The 19,993-nt window shown below is 52.2% G+C and overlaps 1 long non-coding RNA gene across 1 annotated transcript; it reads right to left on the bottom strand.

The window, feature by feature from the left end:
- Nucleotides 1-246: 246 nt before the first annotated feature.
- Nucleotides 247-2,333, bottom strand: LOC131820752 (uncharacterized). The gene is made up of 2 exons (XR_009349766.1): nucleotides 2,244-2,333; nucleotides 247-1,123 (listed from the first exon to the last, which is right to left on the bottom strand). It is a non-coding gene; the product is annotated as an uncharacterized LOC131820752 (long non-coding RNA).
- Between the last annotated feature and the right edge of the window lie 17,660 nt (nucleotides 2,334-19,993).

The raw sequence follows: 19,993 nt of genomic DNA, 5'->3' as shown, positions 1-19,993 counted from the left end.
CTCGGGGCTCCTGAAGGAGGGCCTCAACATTCAGGTCTGAGGTCAGTCCTTAGATGGTACACTGGTTTGCAGGATGTTTTCCTGCCCCTAATACAAGAATGAAATAAAAGACCCACTGGGGAAGAGGTTAAAACAGCCTGCAAAACTTTTTCAAAGTGTAACAACATAGTTATTCTCCACAATAAAGTGCTAAATGGAAGAGGGGAAAAAGCAATATAGGAAACTGTTCATATCATACCATCTTAGTATTATGAAAAAATAAAGTATATTTACAAGAAAAGCATCCGAAAGAAATACCTGTTCAATTATTCAACAAATATATATTGAGAATGCACTGCTAAGCATCGTTTTGTTGGTGTGCTGAAAATACAGTGGTTAGCAAAACAAAGCAAAATGAGCATAGCCCCTAACTTAGGAAGGTTCCATTATGATAATGGCCTTTGAGATAGGAATCACAAGTTATTTCTGCTTTCTATCTCAGATACTAAAAATTGTATATATTTTTTTCACTCTTTTAAAAATTGTGTATTGTTTTAGGAAGACAAATGAGTAAGAAATTAGAGTGTCTTTTTCAAATGACTTTTACAATGAGGGTAACTGGGTAAAAAATCTTTAAAAAGTGGGATGTTCAGGTCATGATGCAATACAAAAATGGATAAATGCACGAATGAATGAAAAACCTCTAGGGAAATTTATCACGTAGTATTATTAATGGTCATCGTTTGAGTGGTGGGACTGTGGATACGATTAGCTTCGTTACATTTTATTAGTCCTCCAAATAATCTCTACTGACTCTGGGTGACTTGAGAGAATGTAGTCGGTCGTATATAAAACCCGAGTCCAAAACCTCAGGCTACGGTGGAGTAACACCACGAAAAGAAACCTAGAAACCAAACTCCAAGTTGCCAGAAACCTTACAGGTCCTTAAAAAAAAGTCAGCATTAGGGGCGCCCAGGTGACTCTGGGTTGGATCCTCTGCCTTAGGTCAGGTCATGATCCCGGGCTTCTGGGCTGCAGCCCGGCTTCCGGCTCTCTGCTCCGCGGGGAGCCTGCCCCCGCCGCCTCTCTCTTCTTGCCTCTCGGCCTACTTGTGATCTCTGTCCGTCAAATAAATAAACAAAATCTTAAAAAAAAAAAAAAAAAAAAAAAAAGTCAACATTAATGGGGAAAATGTTTTTTTCCACCTTTTGCTTCATGAAAGTTCTCCCTGAAGGAAGCGGATCCAGTTCGACCCAGCATTTCCCGCCCTTGGAAAACAAAAGACCATCTTTTTACTTGTTAAAAATAACGGTAGATTTTTTTGAACCACGAAGGGCGGAGAAGAGTGAGTTAGAAAGAATACACGGAACACCTCTGCCACCTAGTGGCCAGAGAAACGTATCGCCATTCATTGCGAATGAAAATCCATCTATTTCGCTATTAGACTATGAAGAGCCGTAGAAATCGTGAGAAACGGACGAAAGGCGAATGCCTCTCTGCGGAAAAGGATGCGGAAGAACGGCCGAAAAGGCCTGCACACAACTCTTCAACAAAAGCCTTCAGCCGTCCCGCCCCGAAACTATACTAACAGAAAATACAAAAGCGGAGGCAGCCAGAAAGAGGAGGGAGAAGTGTCGGAGCTGTACTGCGATTGGCGGATTTTGAGCCTGCGCACAAGGGTTAAGTGAGGTCGGTGCCAAATTCTTCGAACTGGGCTCTTGCTGGTTTCACATCCCGTCCTGTGTTGAGAATACAGATTTACTGGTATGTTCTACCAAGCTCTCGTATCCGTACGGCCGTACGGGCGGCAATTATACGCAAACCTGGTTCAGGTCCTCCTGTCCACCCAAGCCAGAGAACATGCCAGTCGAAGCACATTCGCTCTCCTCATCAGTTCTTACTACTCTGATGCCTTCAGTCCCCCCTCAAGGCTCACGAAGATCACCGGCCTCTCCGGGGCCTCCTGGTCCTCAAGGAGGTTCCCCCTCTCCCCAAGCTGATCGTCGCCTGCCCACGGACTTGCCCTGAGCATTGGGAACCCCTCACCGGTGTCCTTTGTAGCTTTCACTCCCAACACCAAGCCCCTGTTCTCCAGCTCCACCCCCCTAGTGCCTCTGCATCCACAGCATTCAGCTTCTTGGGGGTCTCCAGTGCAGGGACCCCAGGGACACATCAGGGTCCACCATGCCGCTCCTTCCTCCAGCTTACCCAAGGCTATGAATTTTCGCTCAAACACAGGCCATTTGCTCCTTACTCCCACCTACCTACTTTCCGGGCACACCCCCAGTAAAGGACAAAGGGCGTCTTCCACACGTGTATCTTCTCTCTCTCCTCTGCCTGCAGGAGCCTTGCAGGCAGCCTTGCTCCACCCCATGCAGGAGCCTTGCTCCACCCCATGCTCATCAAGATGTTCCACGGTAATACATCCAGAGAGAGACAGAAAACAGAACAGAACAGAAGAGAGAAGCTATCAGACAGACCCGCTCACCACTTGCCAGCAACGCTGGATCTGCACCCATATTCTCGACCTGATCCCACTTGAGGCCAGACCCTTTACCTGGATCCCATACCTGTCTCCTTCTGGGTAGAAGGCCTTTGCAGTGCATCTGAATGATCACCCGTCCATCTATTTCTCCGTCATTCTGTTCACTCGGACATGCTCGGAATATGCTCGTACTTCCCTCCCCTCACGCGAGATGAAGGAAAACATAAAGCCATCCCTTACCCCCTCTATTTCTGAGATACTACCACATTTCCCTGATGCTCCCAACAGCAAGTCTCCCCTTGTTCTGTTGCCCTTTTCCTTGCTACCCACTTCAATCGTGCTTCTATCAGCCTGCCCCCACCCCCAAAAGAAGACCGATTTTGTCAAGAGCAGCAGGGGCCTTCACGTTATCACCAGCCCGTGGGATGATGTCCTCTCCTCGACTCGCCGTTACCTCTCAGATGCCTTTGGTACACTTCCCAATTGCCTTTTTTGGTTTTGACACTGTCCCTCCCCCACCCTTTCTTGGAATTTTTATTCTTGGATATTTAACAACTAACTGACTCTCCGGGTGTTGTTCCTCCAGCCCCGGTGGCCACTCTGCTTCTTGTCAGTATTTGGTGCTTCCTCCTTCCTTTCCACTGGGTTTTAGTTTTTAACAGGGCCCTTCTCATGCTACACTCTCTCCGTGGGCTGTTTCATCCTTTGGGCCATTAGAAAATAGAGCATGTACACGATAGGACCTCCCACAGGCCTACCTCACGCATCAACCTGTGTCCTGAGATCCAGATGTGTCTGTATGTTTGTTGGACGACCGGGAGGAAGCATACACCTCGCATGCCCCAAGCACGCCTCTTCATGTCTTGCATCTAGTCGGTCTCCCCCACAGTCCAGCAACAAGTCCTCTAGATCCGATCGCTGGACTATATCGCCTCTCCATCCCCTTCTGTGCTTACCTACTGCCACTGTTTCAATAGCCACACAATCCCACCAGCTCTTGCCTCCACGACAGCCACTCTGGCGGACTTCTGTTCCTGGAACATGCCAAGCTTATTCCCTCGTCAGGACATGGGTCATCATGGCGCTCTTTGCCTGGGTGAGTCCAGCCCCAGATCGTTAAGTGGTTGGTTCCTTCTCAACGGTAAGGTTTCTGCTCCATCACTGCCTTCTCAGACAAGCTCCGCCTGACCACTCTGTGTAAGCTGATTGGTCCTGACCTGGGACCTGAGCTATTTTCTTCCTAACACTTCCCACACTAACTTCTTCATGCACTGGTTGGCTGGTGGGTATTGTCTCGCTCCCCAGGTGAGTGCTAAATGAGCAGCTTTTATAAGAGTACAAAACACCTTTTGAGAGAGGCTCTCCTTCAATGTTGTTGGATACTGAATAGAAGGCTACCTGCGACCTGTTTTTTTTTTTTTTTTTTTTTTTTTTTGTCGGGTATGGAAGGGGTGGTGGGGAGTGGAGGAAGGTTACTGGAGACTCTCCCTTTACATCCACAGGAACACCTGTGTACCGCCCAATAGGTCCCGCAAGTTTTGATGGGTCTGCGTTAAAGGCACAAGGAATACCTTGCCCTGCCTCGATTTCTCCTAAGGGATTAAATCAGTTCACTGCTACCTAAAATGACCTACCCACAGTGAGTGAGAGGAGAAAGGAGATGTTAGCATGTGACCCTAAGGTCACCCAGGGTGGGCAGCAGCGCTGTTAGGACTTCATGTGGTAAGCTCTCTGGCCGCATGGCGGCAGCAGGCAAGACCCTTGGTCTCCCTGGGCCCTGGTTTCTCCATCTGCACACGGGGCAGGCAGGCAGGACGTGAGCCCATAGGGTGGCTGAGACTGTCCATTCTCACAACAGGGCAGGCACCGGGAGGTCTCAAAATGAGTTTGAGAGATCCTGCTCTCCCCCTAAGTCCCTGCCCCCTGGAGAGGTCAGGAGCTTGAGAAAAGCTGCTGAGGGCCAGAGCGCCCCGCGTGTCTGGGTCTCCGTGGGACCCGCGCCCATAAGCACCCAGGGAAAGCATGCTTTGTTGGGGCCTGAGCCAGGAACCCGTATTTAAACTTCAGGCAGAAGGCCACTGAAGATCCTTTTCTGAAAATGGGAAGTTGTCCAGCAAACGTTTTCATTTAAGGGATTTTTAAAACGAGGACAGTTGTGGTTTCATTGTATTCTCCAGTAATGTCCACAGGGCTCCTCCTGGTAATCAGAGTATTTCTTTTTTCTTTTTTTTTTTAAGATTTTACTTATTTATTTGACAGAGATGACAAGTAGGCAGAGAGGCAGGCAGAGAGAGAGGGGAAGCAGGCTCCCCGCTGAGCAGAGAGCCAGATCCCAGGACCCTGAGATCATGACCTGAGCCTAACACAGAGGCTCAACCCACTGAGCCACCCAGGTGCCCCAAAGTATTTCTTTTTAAAGGTGAAACTAGTGAGCCGGTGTCAGATGCTGCTCTTGTATTTATTACACGGTAACCAGGAGACCGGAAAAAAGTTTGGCGACTCTCCAGGACATTTCTGGACTAGAGAGAGAACACGCTCCCCAGCTTGCCCTGTAACTCCTGGCAGACATCACAAGCTCTGGGTAAGTTCATCTCTGCTGCCCAGCTCTCCTGCACGGTTACCAGGCGCTGGTGGGAACAGAGGACTGAGGAGCAAGGCTCTCTGGGCACCGCCATGAAAACTGCTGACACAGCATCTCCTAGGACCCTGTTAAAACATGGTGTCTGTCTTTGAACTCTGAGTTTACTTTTATACATCTTGTCCTGCTGATGAGGGCACAGGCATTCATGTTTGGTAATCCCTTCTATTTTGTGTTTCTTTATCTGTTAGCCAATCCCCTTTCTCAGGGAAAAAAAAAAAAAGGGCAGCAAATCCTAAAGTTTCCCTTTGGGATCTGGACATACTCTGGGGAGGCTTGTGAACATGAAGGTCAAGCAAGCTCTAGCTTTATACCCTTTCATTCAACACTTCCCAGTACAGGTTCCCCTGGGCGTCTTTTAACAGCTGGGGCTTAGGGAGAGCCACTGGGCAGGCAACCGGGACAGGAAGAAAAAGAAGCTGCTGAGGCACCCAGGCAGCAAGCAAAGAGAGGCCAAGTGGTACCGCAGAACGGTTTTGTCAGGGACAGCGTGTCTTCACGAGAGCCCTCAGGGGGGAACTGGACAAATCCAGTTCCAGGCGGCCGGGCAATTCCCAGAGTTCCTCTTTGGGGTCTGGATATACTATGGGGGAGCCCTGTGAGCATGAAGGTCAAGCAAAAGAAGAATGTTCTGTCTAGCCTCAGAGAAGTACAAGACACATGGAGGAAGTGACAAATGGAGGGAAGGCTCTCGAGGCTCAGTCTCCCCTCTATCGGAGGGGACAAGAGAGCTACAGCAGAGAAGTGGGGGACAGGATTTTGCCCCCACTCACGTTTGGGACTCAGAGGAATTCACTTTGCAGGATGACCCTCCTTGGGCAGAGGGATGGCTGACCTTGAGGGACTCAGCTTTCTGGAGCTGATCTTGGGTCCTGCTGTGCTACAGGCCAGCCCCCAGAGGCTGTATTCCCTGAGGGGGGAATGTGGAAAGTGACAAAATCCACAGCCAGAGGCTGGGGAAGTAAACTTAAGTAGAGAAGGGACTAGGGGACCCCGCTGCTGAGATGTGGGCTGACAGCCCTGCCCAGAGTGGGGATGGAGGCTGAGACCAAGATTCAGAGGGGTCTAGAGATGTCAGCAAAGGTGAGATGAGGCTGGGTCGGCCAGGAAGCACCAGGTCCCGACCCAGAGGAGAGAGAGGAAAATGCAAGTTTCACCAGCCACATGCATGGCTGATGCAGGTGTCTCACCAGCTGGACCGGGAGACAAGAGTCCTCCCCTCAGAGGCCAGGAGTGTTCGGTGAGCACCATAAGAATGTCCTAGGTGCCGCCCCTTCCAGCATCACCCAGGAGATCAGTAAACCACCACACTCGCTCCTTCCTCAACTTGGGAAGAAGTAGGGAGGTGGGGAGGAAATCTGAGAGACTGAGCATTTCTTGAACTAGACCATTCGATTATGAGATTGACACGCTGCCTACTGTGCTAAGGAGGCACCTGAACTAGACCATTCGCATGATTGCATCACACCCCCCACCCCGGGCCCGGGCCGGACCCGGACCAGATAAGAAATGATTTCACTGGGTGTTTTCCTCCTTCTCTAGCCGGTTCAGACAGTGAACAATCCCGAAGATCTCACCAGCCAGAGGAGAAGAAATTAAGCAATATGTCCTTGTGGTCTGAGGAGCCCTAGTGGATGTGTGAGGTCACCTCAGCACCCCTGGCAGCTCCCCCGTCTGTCCACCCTCCAATCAGTCCATCTTAGAGGAGACCGGGGCATCTCTGCCTTGTCCTCTCCTTGAACTAGGACCATGGTTCCCATCCCGTAAGTGGACCCCAACACGGAGCACAGAAGGAAGAGCAGACCAGACACACAAGTGCCGTTGTCACTCAGGAGAACTGTCACCCAGGCGACCCGGTCCTTCTCCAGTCTGTCATTGCCCCCGCAAGCCATGCCAGGCTCCATCCTCCTTTCACAACACAGGCCCTGATTTCCAGAGTCTGGGCCTCGGAGCCTGGCTTCAGAAACCGGTGCAGCACTGTGGACTGCTGGAGAAAATCCCAGAACCACATTTAGAGCCACTATGGGTTCATAGTCTCCATGCTCTCCTGGGGCCTCAGGGTTGTACAGAACGCGTTCTCTGGGACTCTGGTCCCTTCAGGAGACAGCCCAGGATTACCCCTCTCCCCTGCACCCTGGACCACACAGGGAACCCCTCGGTGCTGGCCAAAGCACACTCCCATTCTCAGTGGAGAGCCCAGCAGGCAGGCAGAGGGAGGGAGAGGGGCCCTTGTCCTGGAAGGAAGTGTGGGAGTCTGTTGTCATGGCAACGTCATTCCGTTCCCCCTCCCTGGGTCACTCAGCTCAGGCATCAGCCCAGCTGAAGGTCCAGGACTGAGAAAGCCCTTGTCTCCACCTGGCTCTCTTTTGGGAATAGATGTTAAGGGGGGGGGGGGCGCGGGGGAATAACCCGGTTACTAGGCAACTAAAGCTTCATCCATCAGACTGGAGAGGAAAAAACCCGCCAAGAAGACAAAAGGGTTTAAACTAAAACACAGGATGAATGGTGTGGGCGTCCACCCACAGACAGGGCGGGGCGCTGTGACTGTCAACACATCTGCCTGTCACAAGGGTCCTGGGCACGCACACACAGGTGCACACGTGTGTACCCAGAGGCGCTCCTTCCAGCGTGGGACAGTACAGCACCTGGGGCCTGAGCGACCCCGGGAGGTGGGGGGCGGGGGGCGGGGGCCTTGGTCTGGGACCCAGAGGAGGGGATGGAGGCAGAAACCAGATCAAGGGGCAGAGGGACGACATACCTTTTTACATGGGTTACCTACCTGCTCTTTCTGATACCTGAAAGGGCAGGCTTATCTGACACCTGCCTTTCTTTTCGCCCCATTTGTGCGACTACTTCTTTCCAACGACTTCTAGGCTATGTCACCTTCAACAGAGAGAGGTTTTCTCTCACTCTTCGGGGTGCTAACGTATCTAGAACACAAAATTTACCATTTTAATTTAAAATTAAACCATTTAAGTGAACAGACAGGAGCGTCAGCAAGTTGACACCGTTGTGCCACCATCCCTGGCATCCCCCATCTCCAGAACTTTCCCTGACCCCGAACTCTAGCTTTACACCCTTTCATTAAACACTTCCCAGTACAGGTTCCCCTCGGCGTCTGGTATCGGTCTGGGGCTTAGGGAGAGCCACTGAGCAGGGGACTCGCACACGGAGAAAGAAAGGCTGCTGAACTACCCCAGGAACAATCAAAGAGACGCCCAGCCAGGGCCGCACGTATTCACAAAGGCCCTAGGACCGGGAACCGGAGAGATCCAGTTTTAGGCGGCGTGCTCGCGCAAGCGCAGAGAGCAGTAACTGCCCCCCCCCTCCTTTTTGTTTTAAGAAAACAACCGGCGGCCGCTTTTTTCAAGCACAGCGGGCGGGGGAAGAGGCTGTGAGGAAAGCCGCGCGGCGCAACAGTGCCACCAAGCGGCCAGAGAAACTGAGCACCGAACTGTGCAAAACAAAAAGTTGCCTTTGACTACCATTCCCTGGGAGGCGAGGTGCAGAGCGATTCTGTGGGAGCCCCGTGTATTGCAGCCGAGGGGCAGAGGAAGGCAGAGACCGACTCCAGTGGCTAGACGGCAGCGTCCTCCGCACAAAAACGTTTCCATCGCCCCGTCCCGGAAGTTTTCCAACAGCCGCGGGAAGTGCGCAGCCGGAAGTCCCGGCACCAGGGAGGGAGACTCGTCGGCGTTGCGCCCCGGTGTGGAATGACGTTGACGCCGGGTTCTGCCCCTGGTTCCGTCGGGGAGCCCCGGAACGGTGATATTCGGGTATCGGTCGCCAGAGTCTCTAGAGCTCCGGTGCCCTCGTGCGGCAGTTGTACGGGTCCCCTGTTTATTGTCCTCCTCCCAACCCCTGCCTGTGAACACGCCAGTCCCGTGACACATTCACTGTTCCCCACCCACCCACCCACCCCCCAACCCTCACTCCTTTGATGCCTCCAGGGCGCCCTGAAGGCTCAGGTAGAGGACGCGGCCGTCCCGGGCCTCTCCGCCCCAGGGATGTTCTCCTTCTCCCCTGGGGGCGTATCGCCCCGCCCACGGACGCGTCCTGGGGCTCAGGAAACCCCGCGCCCCTCGCTGGTGTTCCCTGCAGCTTTCCTCTCATCACCCGGAACCGAAAGCCCTGGTTCTCCAGCTCCCTCCGTCGAATGCTTCTACAGCCCCAGCATTCAGCCTTAGGTGGGTGGGGTCGGCGGAGGCGGGGTACAGCCCTGATCACAGGGCCACCTCAAGGTTCACCCTGGGTAACAAACACTCCCTGTCTGTATGTGAGCAGCAGAGCATTGATGGAGCGATTTAAAACTCTTACTGAATTCCTTTATGTTAATCCCATGGCCAGAAGAGAACTGCCTTTCATTTCCACTCATCCTTCCCACTCTACTACCTCATTCCTTCGCAGCTCTGTTCCAGTCTGTTGCAACTGCCTACGAATTCATGGAGGACAGTAGCAATCAGGGGGGACTTCCCAAGCTTTCCCAAACCCCGTCCTGGCATTCTCTGCTGCCCCTTTAGCATGCATGCATACATACGTGCTCTGCACTGCAACCAGCCCCTCACCTCTGCTCAGGATCCCTTGCCTTACACCTTCTCAGCGAATTTGCTCTTGCGATGATGTCTCTTCTCTCCTGCTCTCTCTACATTGGATCATTCCACAATAAAGGGGGGGTAAACCCTCACTGCCTTCCCTCAAGTCATCCTGCAGCTACTGGCACCGGATCTGTACCTTTCGAAGCAAAACTGCTTCAACTTCTCCTGCACAACCCCCCCTTCAGTAGAGCTTTTGTCCCTATCTCTCCACTGCGACCATGCTCCTCAAGGCCTCCATTAATATCCACATTGCCTCACACCACTCACACCCTGTGCACACCCTAGGGAACCTGAGGCGCCTTTGGCGGTGTGACCATTCATTTCGCCACCTGCTTTTTAAAATAGATAGATAGATAGATAGATAGATAGATATAGATAGATAGATAGATAGATAGATAGATTTGAGTTGGGAGGTGTATAGAAACTCAGTTTCTATTGTATCTGACAACATGCCAATTTCACGTTATGCTCCTTTTGACCTGGATCTATGGGAATTTAGGTCAATAGGAAAGAGGAACCAAAGAATGAGTATCCTTTTCAGTCACAGAGGAGGTAAAGGCCCCCAGACAAAGTGGGGGCAGAGGCAAAACAGCTCGGACAAGGGACAGGGTGGTCAAGAAGGGAGGAGGAGCTCCAGGTACAGGAGAGTTTCACCTCATTCACCCGTGGGACTCACAGAATACACTCTGCACCTCAAGACCGAAGCGCTCTCCTCTCTGTGAGTAGAGGGATAGCTGGAGCTGAGATATGTAGCTTTCTGGAGCTGCTCTTAGCTCCTGCTGTGCTGTAGATGAGACAGGGTGGGGGGTTGGAATCCCCCATGGGGGATGTAGAATGTGGCTGGGTCCGTAAGCAGAGGTTCATGAAGGATGCTTTAACCTGGTGGAGGCTTCGAGGACTCTGCACTTGCACCCGTGGAGCGGACAGTCCTGGAGCGTGGCCTGGAGGATGAGACCCAGAGGCAGAGGTATTTGCAGATGCCAGCTGAGTGAGGTAAGGCTGAGGCAGCCAGGGAGCACCAGGTCCAGTCCTCGAGGAGGGAGACAGAAGTACAAATTACACCCACCTCCGTGACCGGCATTGGCAGCTGGACCTGGGGGACAAGAGTCATCCCTCCCTCAGAGACCACCAAAGGCACTGTGAGCCACATAGGTGAGTCACAGGACCCCCTTTCCACATCATCAAACAGACCTGTAAGCCACAAAGACCCCTTCCTCATACTGGGGAGGAGGGAGGGGTCAGGGGTGGTGGAAACGTGGGACTGAGCATTTGTAGAAGTGGCCCCTCAGGGACTGTATAGGACCACACTTACCATATTCGATGTAAATGGATGGCTTCCTTTCCCCCCTTGCCTTCCAGTTGGGGCGGGGGGGGGGGGTGCGGGCGGGGGGCACTCAGGCAGTCAGGTCAGGAGACTAATGGAACCAAAGCGACCGGGTGGTCTGAGGAGCACCAGGGAGTCTGGGATCTGAGCTCACCACCCCCACTGGCTTTTCTTCTGCCCACAGTCTGTCCAGGCAGTCATGTTAAAGGAGATTGGGGTCCCTGTCTCTTCCTCTCCTTGAACTCAGGAAGCTTTTCCCTCCACAGACGGATCCCCAGAACAGATGACAGAGAGAAGGGAGGCCCACGCAGACACACACACAGTGGAGTAGTTGACACAGGTTGTCAGAGAGGTGAGCTGGGCCTCCTTGTGGCCACCCTGCCTCCACAGGCCATCTCTCCTTGAACAACACAGACACTCACTTTAGGGCCTGAGTTCTGGAGCTGAGCTTCAGAAAATGTGTCCAGAGCCAGAGCAGGATGCCTGGAGGAGCGTGCCTAAAGCCGGTGGTTTTCATTAGAAGAAGGAGAGGTTTTCCCTTCTTAATTCTTTTGAAGGTAAATCATGTGAGTGTCCTCCAGAGAGTTGAGAGGCCTAGGTGAGGATCTCAGTACTTGGCTGGCAGAGCCAGAACTAACCCCGAAGATCTCCTCCCCCACCCCCGAAGATCTCCTCCCCCACCCCGCCACCTCTGCTGGGTGCTCTGAATATCCATTCTTTTTTTTAATGATTTGATTTATTTATTTGTCAGAGAGAGAACACAAGGACAGGGAATGGCAGAGGGAGAGGGAGAAGCAGGTTCCCCGCTGAGTAGGGAGCCCGGTGTAGGGCTGGATCCTAGGACCCTGGGATCATGCCCTGAGCCAAAGGCAGTTGTTTAACCAACTGAGCCACTCAAACATCCCCAGGATATCCATTCTTTTTTTTTTTTTTTTTTTTTTTTTTTTTGCTTTGGGATGTGTATATTATTGTCATGCATGTCTCATTTACATCATTGGAAGTTCAGGTTTATTGAGGATAAGTGTGCCATTATAGTCATCTTCTTATCTTTCACTACCCTATGGCCTCTGCTTACCCATTGGTGCAGCATTACCTTGTAGAGTTCTCACTCAATGAATCCATTCTTTGAAGGAGATCCACCCCAGGTTGCCTCAACGTGGCATGGCCGGAAGCAGGGGTGTGGGCTTTTGTCTGCGGAGACCAGCAATCAGGCTCCCAGTCAAGGCCACATTTCAGGTCTTCAGCTGCTGTCATTGGTCCCTTAGTGTGTTCTCCGTGGTGAGAGCCCATCAGGTTCTGGCCGCAGGCAGCAGGAACAGTGTTGGGCAGGCTTTCTTTATAGGAAGCTAGAGGACTTAGAGGGGACTAGCTTGTGAACTTTGCCCCCCATGGTTCCTGTAGCTCAAAGGTCATGCTTTCTAAACCCCTCCATCTTTTTTTTTTTTTTTTTTTACTATTTTATTTATTTGACACAGAGAGACAGACAGCAAGAGAGGGACCACAAGCAGAGGGAGAAGCAGGTCTCCCGCAGAACAGGGGGCCCGATGCAGGGCTCGACCCCAGGACCCTGAGATCATGACCTGCGCCAAAGGCAGAGGCCTAACAACTGAGCCCCCCAGGTGCCCCTACCCCCCCCCCCCCATCTTAATGAGACAGTGGTGCCCTGAGGCCCTGGTGCCTCTCAGATGGAAACCAGGGTCTAGTCCTGAAGAAGCCACCGTGCTCTTGTGTCACTCTGGGGAAGGAAGGGGTCAGCCAGGAGCAAGGGTTTGGGGTCTTTAGAGTCGGGTTTTGCCGGGCCTCCCTTCCTCATCTGGCCTCCTCTCAGATCATGACCGATCCCTCACTCCCTCATCCAGCACGGAGAAGGAGCTTTAGAAAGATGGGGTTTCCTTCACAAAACCCTGAACTCCATGGCCACAAAGCAATGGCCCAAGTGGCTTTCGGTTTGGAGCTTGTCCTTTGCCTGAGAGCATTCGCCTGAGTTCCTGCACGGTGGCCTGGCCAGGGGCCCTCATTTAAGATCTTGGAACACCCCGGACCTGGGCCACCCCCTGTACTTGCAACAACCCGTGGGAAACCTGGGCCCTGCATCCCCTTCAAGGTGATCTGAGGGCTGCACTCTTGGGCCCAGCTTTGCAGGGGACAATCACATGGCGCTTCTGTTCTGGGGCTTGACGGACCTGCCTCTCTGTTCCTCACTGGGAGGACCCAAAAGCCCAGCCTCCTCACCACCAGACAGGACACGCCGAGGCCAACCTCGTGATCAGGCCTTAGTTTTACAGAGCGTTCTGGTCTAGCCAGGCCCCAGCCGCCGCCGAGGTTGCCCCGAGCCGAGAAACATCTTTGGCACACACCCTCGGTCCGAGTGTCCTGGCCAAATGCCCATGCCCTAGACCTCCCATTGCCTCAACCCCAAGCCCCTGCCATCCAGTGCCCTCAATGGCAGCGCTGCTCTGAGCGTCCCTCCTGTCCTCGGATGTCACCTGTGCCACAACTCCCCAGTCCGTCCCCCTCCGTTTCCCTCTAGTCTGACAGCTCAGTGTGGGACTCTCCCCAGACACCATCCATTGTGGCATTTACCTGGACAACGATGAATCTTGAAGCTGCTTCTCCGTGGGTCACAGAGGCAGGAATGGGGCAGGAGAGATGTGACAGAGGAGGGCTCAACCCCACTGCTGCGATGATCCCACCGCTCTGCCCTCAACTTAAAGAAACACTCAAGAGGGGCGCCTGGGTGGCTCAGTGGGTTAAAGCCTCTGCCTTTGGCTTGGGTCATGACCTCAGGTTCCTGGGATCGAGGCCTGCATTGGGCTCTCTGCTCGGTGGGGAGCCTGCTTCCTCCTCTCTCTCTGCCTGCCTCTCTGCTTACTTGTGATCTCTCTCTGTCAAATAAATAAATAAAATCTTAAAAAAAAAAAAAAAAAAAAAAAAAGAACACTCACGAGGCTCGTCCCAGCTCTCTGCTCCTGTCATCGAGTCAAGAGTCCCCACCATCCACAGGGGCTTCTCGAACCTGCATCCAGCTGTGTTTCTGACTTGCTTTGGGACAGAAAATAACAGCCTCTGAAAGCACACAGCCACCCGCTTCTACTACCCTGTGTCTTTGATTCCTGTCAAGACAGGTTTCTTGATAGTGTAGACCAAAGACTAGACTTACTTGGCTCCTTCTGGATTCTTCCACGATGTCCCCCACCTGTGGGTCATCCCTTTGCTAAATTCTCCAAAGAGCTCCATGTTGCCAAACCACGGTACCCAACGCCGTCTTGGCCGCAGCAACATTCCTTGTTCGCAAAGTGCTGTGGTTCCTCGGCTGCCAGGACAGCAGCCCACCCTGCCTTTCCTCCTGCCTCGCAGATCATTACTTCCAAGTCTCTGTTGGCCCATTCCACTTGATCCCCTCCAAAATCTCATTTTGTTTTTTCTTCCAGGGTTCCGACCTCTGCCCTGTGCTCATCTCATTCCTTACATGATCCGTGGGTGACAACACCGCCACCTGACTTGTTCCCATCTGGATCCCCTTGTATGGCCTATGGCTTTTCCCGTCAACAAGTCTCCCTGAGAAATGTCTGCTGGATCCCAGAATCCCCGTGGGTTGAACCTATAGGGCATCTCCACTCAGAGGTCCCACAAACCTTACCAATCTGCAGACGACACCAGAACCCTAGTCCCGTCTCATGGGTGGGCATTGCCATCCACCCACTACCTTAAGGGAAAATCCTGGGAAGGCTGCTAGGTGTGCTCTCCATTGCCTCATGACTCTCTGGGACCTGCTCAGGAAAAAGGCTACACCATGATCCTCATGCTGCCACATGAGGTCCCCAAAGTCTCTTGTGAGGGCTGCTTCTCCACAGATACACTCTTAAGCATGTCCTCAGAATGCTCCTGGTTTGGGTGGGTTCCCCACAGGAATTCCCAAGGAGAAGACCCGGGCCCTGTAACACACCCGGGAGATAGAAATCCTCATCTTCTGTAAGAACCCACCGTGTCAACTCGATGAAGGAGGCATAGCAGGAAGCCCGGGATTTGCAATGTGGAGTTGAGTATCCGGAAGCAATCTCTCAAAGAGAATGTCTGGGGAGACTCGTGTCCTTGGGTGAGCAAGAAACAAGGGATTGCTCAAATTTACTTTTCATCCTAAATACCTCAACCTGTTAGGGCTCTTATCTGAGCATGGGAATGAGTTTGAGAACATAAAGTGTAAAAGGAAGTTAAAAACGCAACTCAGGAAACTTGGCAGCTAAGCCTGACAGCTGAGCCATCTCCATCAACAGATACAAATCTCAGCCAACGCTTTTTCAAAGAATTACTGAGATCTGTCTGATGGAGTTATCTATACAATGTCTTCTCCCATTTTAAAGTAGCTAAGCACAAGGGATTCTGACAGGAAGTGAAAAGTCTTGTATGTTTCATGAGCAAATCCAGGGTTTTAACTTCAAACTTTGGTTTTCCGGAACTTGGAGAGCAGCAAATACAAGACAGTTTTAAAGCCCACCTTTACTTTGACGTGTTTTGCCTCTCCTCACAGCCTGTGAGATCTGCCAACCCCAGCCGGTGAAGACGAAGAAAACCTGCTTGCCTTGTAAGGGGAGTCTCCAATTTCTGACTTGAGGTTTTCACCTTAAGGATGGTTCTGTTCCCACAGCTGCAAACTAGGTTTTCATAGGACTTTCCAAATCATGCTCTCGCTGAGGCCACATTCCAGACTCCCTACTTCAGACTCCCTGGGGATGGAGCGCCAGCGTCTGTCCCTCTTTTTTTGTGGTTTTTGGGTTTTTTAAATTTTCAGTAATTTTTACAATTTTACTTCCAGCATCGCTAACATAGTGCTGTATCAGTTTCAGGTGCAGAGTACAGTGATTCAGCAATTCCGCACGTCACCCGGTCCCCATCAGGGCAAGTGTACTCCTTAATCCCTGTCAGTTAGTTCACTGCTCCCCTCACCCACCTCCTCTGCAGTTACCATCAGTTAGTTCTCTATAGCTATGAGTTTGTCTCTCTCTTTTTTGCTTGTTTTGTTGTTGTTGTTGTTAAATTCCACGAGTGAAATCATATGGAACTTGTCTTTCTTCTGACATACTTGTCTTAGCATCATACTCTCTAGCTCTGTGTTTTTGTGAGTGGGAAGATTTCATCTGTTCTATGGCTGAATAATACTCCATTGTATATATGCACACATCTTCTTTATCCATTCCCCTATCCATGGACGCTTGGGCTGCTTCCATGCTTTGGTCATCGTAAACAATGCTGCTATAAACACAGGGGTGCATGTACCCCTCGGACTTGTGTTTTTCTATTTTTGGTCAAATGCCTGTAGTACGACTGCTGGATTGGAGGGCAGTTCTATTTTTAACTTTGGGAGGAAACCCCATACTGTTCTCCAGATTTCGCTGCACCTGCTAAATAAAGGCTAAGATTTACATACCACAGAGTTCCCCCAGTTAAAGGTTCCCATGCAGGGACTCGTAGTAGATTTGCGGAGTTGTGCAGCCTTCACCACGATTCAGTTGTACAACATCTCTGTCCCTCCAGAAGGACCCTGTGTCCCCTCAGGGGACAGCACTCAGGTCCCACTCCTGCCTCCAGGCCGAGGCAACATCTAAGGTAATTTCTATCTCTTGTAGGTTTGCCCTTTCTGGGCACTTCTTGTAAACGGACTCAAGCTTCAAGAGTGGGCTTGTGTGTCCGTGTTCTTTCACTTGGACAGACACTACGGAGGCTCATCCGCGTTGCTGCAAACATCGGGTCATCCGTCCCCACAGACCAGTGGCATCTACTGCCAGGGTAGGCCACAGTCTGATTATCCTTTTACCATCGACAGACTTTTAGACTGTCTCCCCTTGGTTGCCGGGAACGTCTGAGTACAAGCCCGTGCTTGGACATACGTTCCGTTTCCAGTTTCTCCACGTCCTCATTCTTTGTCTCGCATGACTGCGCCGGCCGGAAACTTCAGTCAGTGTTGGAAGGAAACGACGGGACCCAGCCTCCTCGTCCTGATCCGGATCTCAGAAGGAATGCATTCGTTCTTTCACTCCTCAGGACGGTATGTGACAGGAGACTCATTTTTCTTCTACATACCCTTTACCAGAGGGAGGACGCGTCTTTCTAGCCCTAGTCGGCTGAGCGTTTTTATCACGAATGGATCTTGAATTTTGTCAGATGTCTCTTCTTTGTCTATCGAGATGATCAACTACATGGCTTCTATCTTCATTATACCATGATGGTGTTGACTTCAATCGTATTTTGAATGCTAAAGCAATGTTGCTACCCTGGGATAAGTCTCACTTGGGTAGCTGCACGCTCCCTTGTAAATGCTGGTGGATCTGGTGTGCCCTTTTGGTGAGGAATGACATGTGGATAGTCATGACAGATACCGGTCTATACATTTCTTGTGTTGTCCTGCGCGGCTTCAGTAGCAGGGTGGTATTGTCCTCATAGGCTGAGTTAGGAAGACTTCCGTCCTCCTGTCTGTTCTGGGAGAGTCTATGAAGGATGGCTATGATCTCTTCCTACAGTGGAACAGAATTCACCAAGGAGGCGATTGACAAACAGCTGGTCCGGGGCTTTTGTCTGTAGGAAGGCTTTTTTTCTTTTTCTTTCTTTAAAGATTTTATTTATTTATTTGACAGAGAGAGAGAGAGAGATCGAGATTGAGATCTCAAGTAGGCAGAGAGGCAGGCAGAGACAGAGGGGGTTAGCAGGCTCCCCGCCGAGCACAGAATCCGATGCGGGGTCCGATCCCAGGACCCTGAGACCACGACCCGAACCGAAGGCAGAGGCTCGACCCACTGAGCTACCCAGGCGGCCTGGGAAGGCTTTTAATTCCCAAATTCCATTTCTTTACTTGCAGTAGGTCCATTCAGATTTTGTCTTTGAGCCTTCTGTTTCACCCCCATTCTCTCCCTGTATTTTCTTGCCTCCCCATGGCTCTGCCTCTGTCTCTGGTCTGGAACCTGGCACGTTGAACATTTCTAGACGTCGCTGGATCCTGGCTCCCAGTCAGGATCTTGGGGACCGTATGCCATGTCAGATGGGACCCTCAGATGATGCTCGTACACGCAGGCAAGGGGACCATGGCTTTGAGGTGGAGATGGGGTGGCACCAGTGAGTCCCTCAGGTACACCCACCGACCCATTCTCCAGGTGCCCCCAGGTCTGTGGTTAGGAGCACCCTCAGCAAGCCCCAGGTCCACAGGGCCCCAGCCCGATCCTCCCCGCTCCTCTCGTCTTGCGGCAAGACAGCGGCACAGGGGATCCAGGACGGCTCGCGCCACACATCTGGGTGTCACAGCTCTCCCTGATTAAAGGCTCAAGTTCCCGAGGGCTGGGACCATCTCGCTATGACTCCCGACTCCCCCGCCCAGCAGGCAGCCTAGCACAGAGTCGGGGAGGCAAGGGAGGTAAGGAAACCTTCACGAGTGGCTCTGCATCTGATGGTGGCTGGCACAGCTGCTGAGGTGAGGCCACCTCGTTCCTGTCTCTGCGAACTCTGCCGGGTGGGGGAAGACCGGCCCTGCCCCCAAGCATCCTGCAGAGGACTCAAAGATGCACCTTGTAAGACTTGGTGCTTGCAACTGGGAAACGTCCAGCCAAGTCACCGGTTCTCCGCACTTCACCCGCAGCCTTTATGGAGGTTACAGGTGGTGAGCGGGTGGAGAGTGCCCACTCTGAATGCAGTTCGCCTTGGTTTGTGTGCACTACCCCTCTCGGTGCCTGCATGACACTGAGCGAGTCACCTCACCTGTCTGTGCTCTGCTTCCCCGCCCACCCACCGAGACTGAGGTCTTGCTCCACCAAGGGTCTTTGGCAGCGGATTACATAAGCTGAGGTACGGAAATATGTAGCATATTGTCTGATAGCGAGGACACCATCAATAAAGGGAAATGCCACTTTACTCCTGCTCACCACACCCCAAATGACCAGTCTGCACTGAGGCCTCAGAGATTCAGGAAAGAAAAGTCCTGCTTGAGGGCACCTGGGTGGCTCAGTCGGGTAAGCGTCTGCCCTTGCCTCAGGTCACGATCTCAGGGCCCTGTGGTAGGTTCCCTGTTCAGCAGGGAGTGGACTTCTCTGTCTCCTCAGCCCCTACTCCCTCCTCACTCATGTTCTTTCTCTCTCAAATAAATAAATCAATAATCATCCAAGAAAAAAAGAAAAAAGAAAAGTCTTGCTTTATTTAGCTTCTCCCTGCAAGTGGGAGACAACCCTGGTGGGGTCAGATGAGCTCCCAAGCTCTGGGACAAGATCCCCAGGTTCAGAACAAAAGAAACATACCTGTGCTCAAGTCACCTGCCTCTGCAGGAGACTCACAGCAACAGCCCAGCTCCGGGCACTACCTAAACACAGAGCCTGAAAGAAAGCAATTTACCATCCATTCAGAGGAACTGCACGGGCACTTCTTGGGTACACAGCACTGGAGTGCGTGCGTGCGTGCGTGCGTGCGTGCGTGCGTGTGTGTGTGTGTGTGTGTTGGGGAAGGAAGGTAGATGGATTCCTTCATACCTCCTGAACTGCAAAGGCACATTGTCTAAATCCCAAAATGACTCTTCAGTAACTGAGCGATGCTCTGGTTGTCCTGCAGCAGGCCTGGAACTGGTATTCCCACGCACCAACCCAGCGACACCAGGCAGCGGAGGAGGAGTGGCACCTGAAGATCCTAAGGCCAGGGGAACCGGCACCATCCTGTGGGACCTCCTACCGTGGGCAGCGGACGCTGCCTCCTGCTCTCTGTGGGCAGGAAGGCTCTCTTCCCCTTGCTCCTGGTTGATGTGAAGGCTGGTCCCACCGCAGGGCCGCAAACGGTGACGTGATGCTGTCCCTGGGTGCCCTCCCCAGCCCCTGCTGGGAAGCCACACAGTTCAGAGTTCTCCTCCTGAGAAAGCGTGATCTGCTGCCCTAGGATTTAGATGTCGTGATCTCAGATCCTACAAAGCAGAAAGCAACAGGGATCGAGAAACCAGAACTCCAGAGCTA

This window comes from Mustela lutreola, chromosome X (assembly GCF_030435805.1).
Source record: "Mustela lutreola isolate mMusLut2 chromosome X, mMusLut2.pri, whole genome shotgun sequence".
NCBI lineage: Eukaryota > Metazoa > Chordata > Mammalia > Carnivora > Mustelidae > Mustela > Mustela lutreola.
This window is presented reverse-complemented; position numbering and strand designations above follow the sequence as displayed.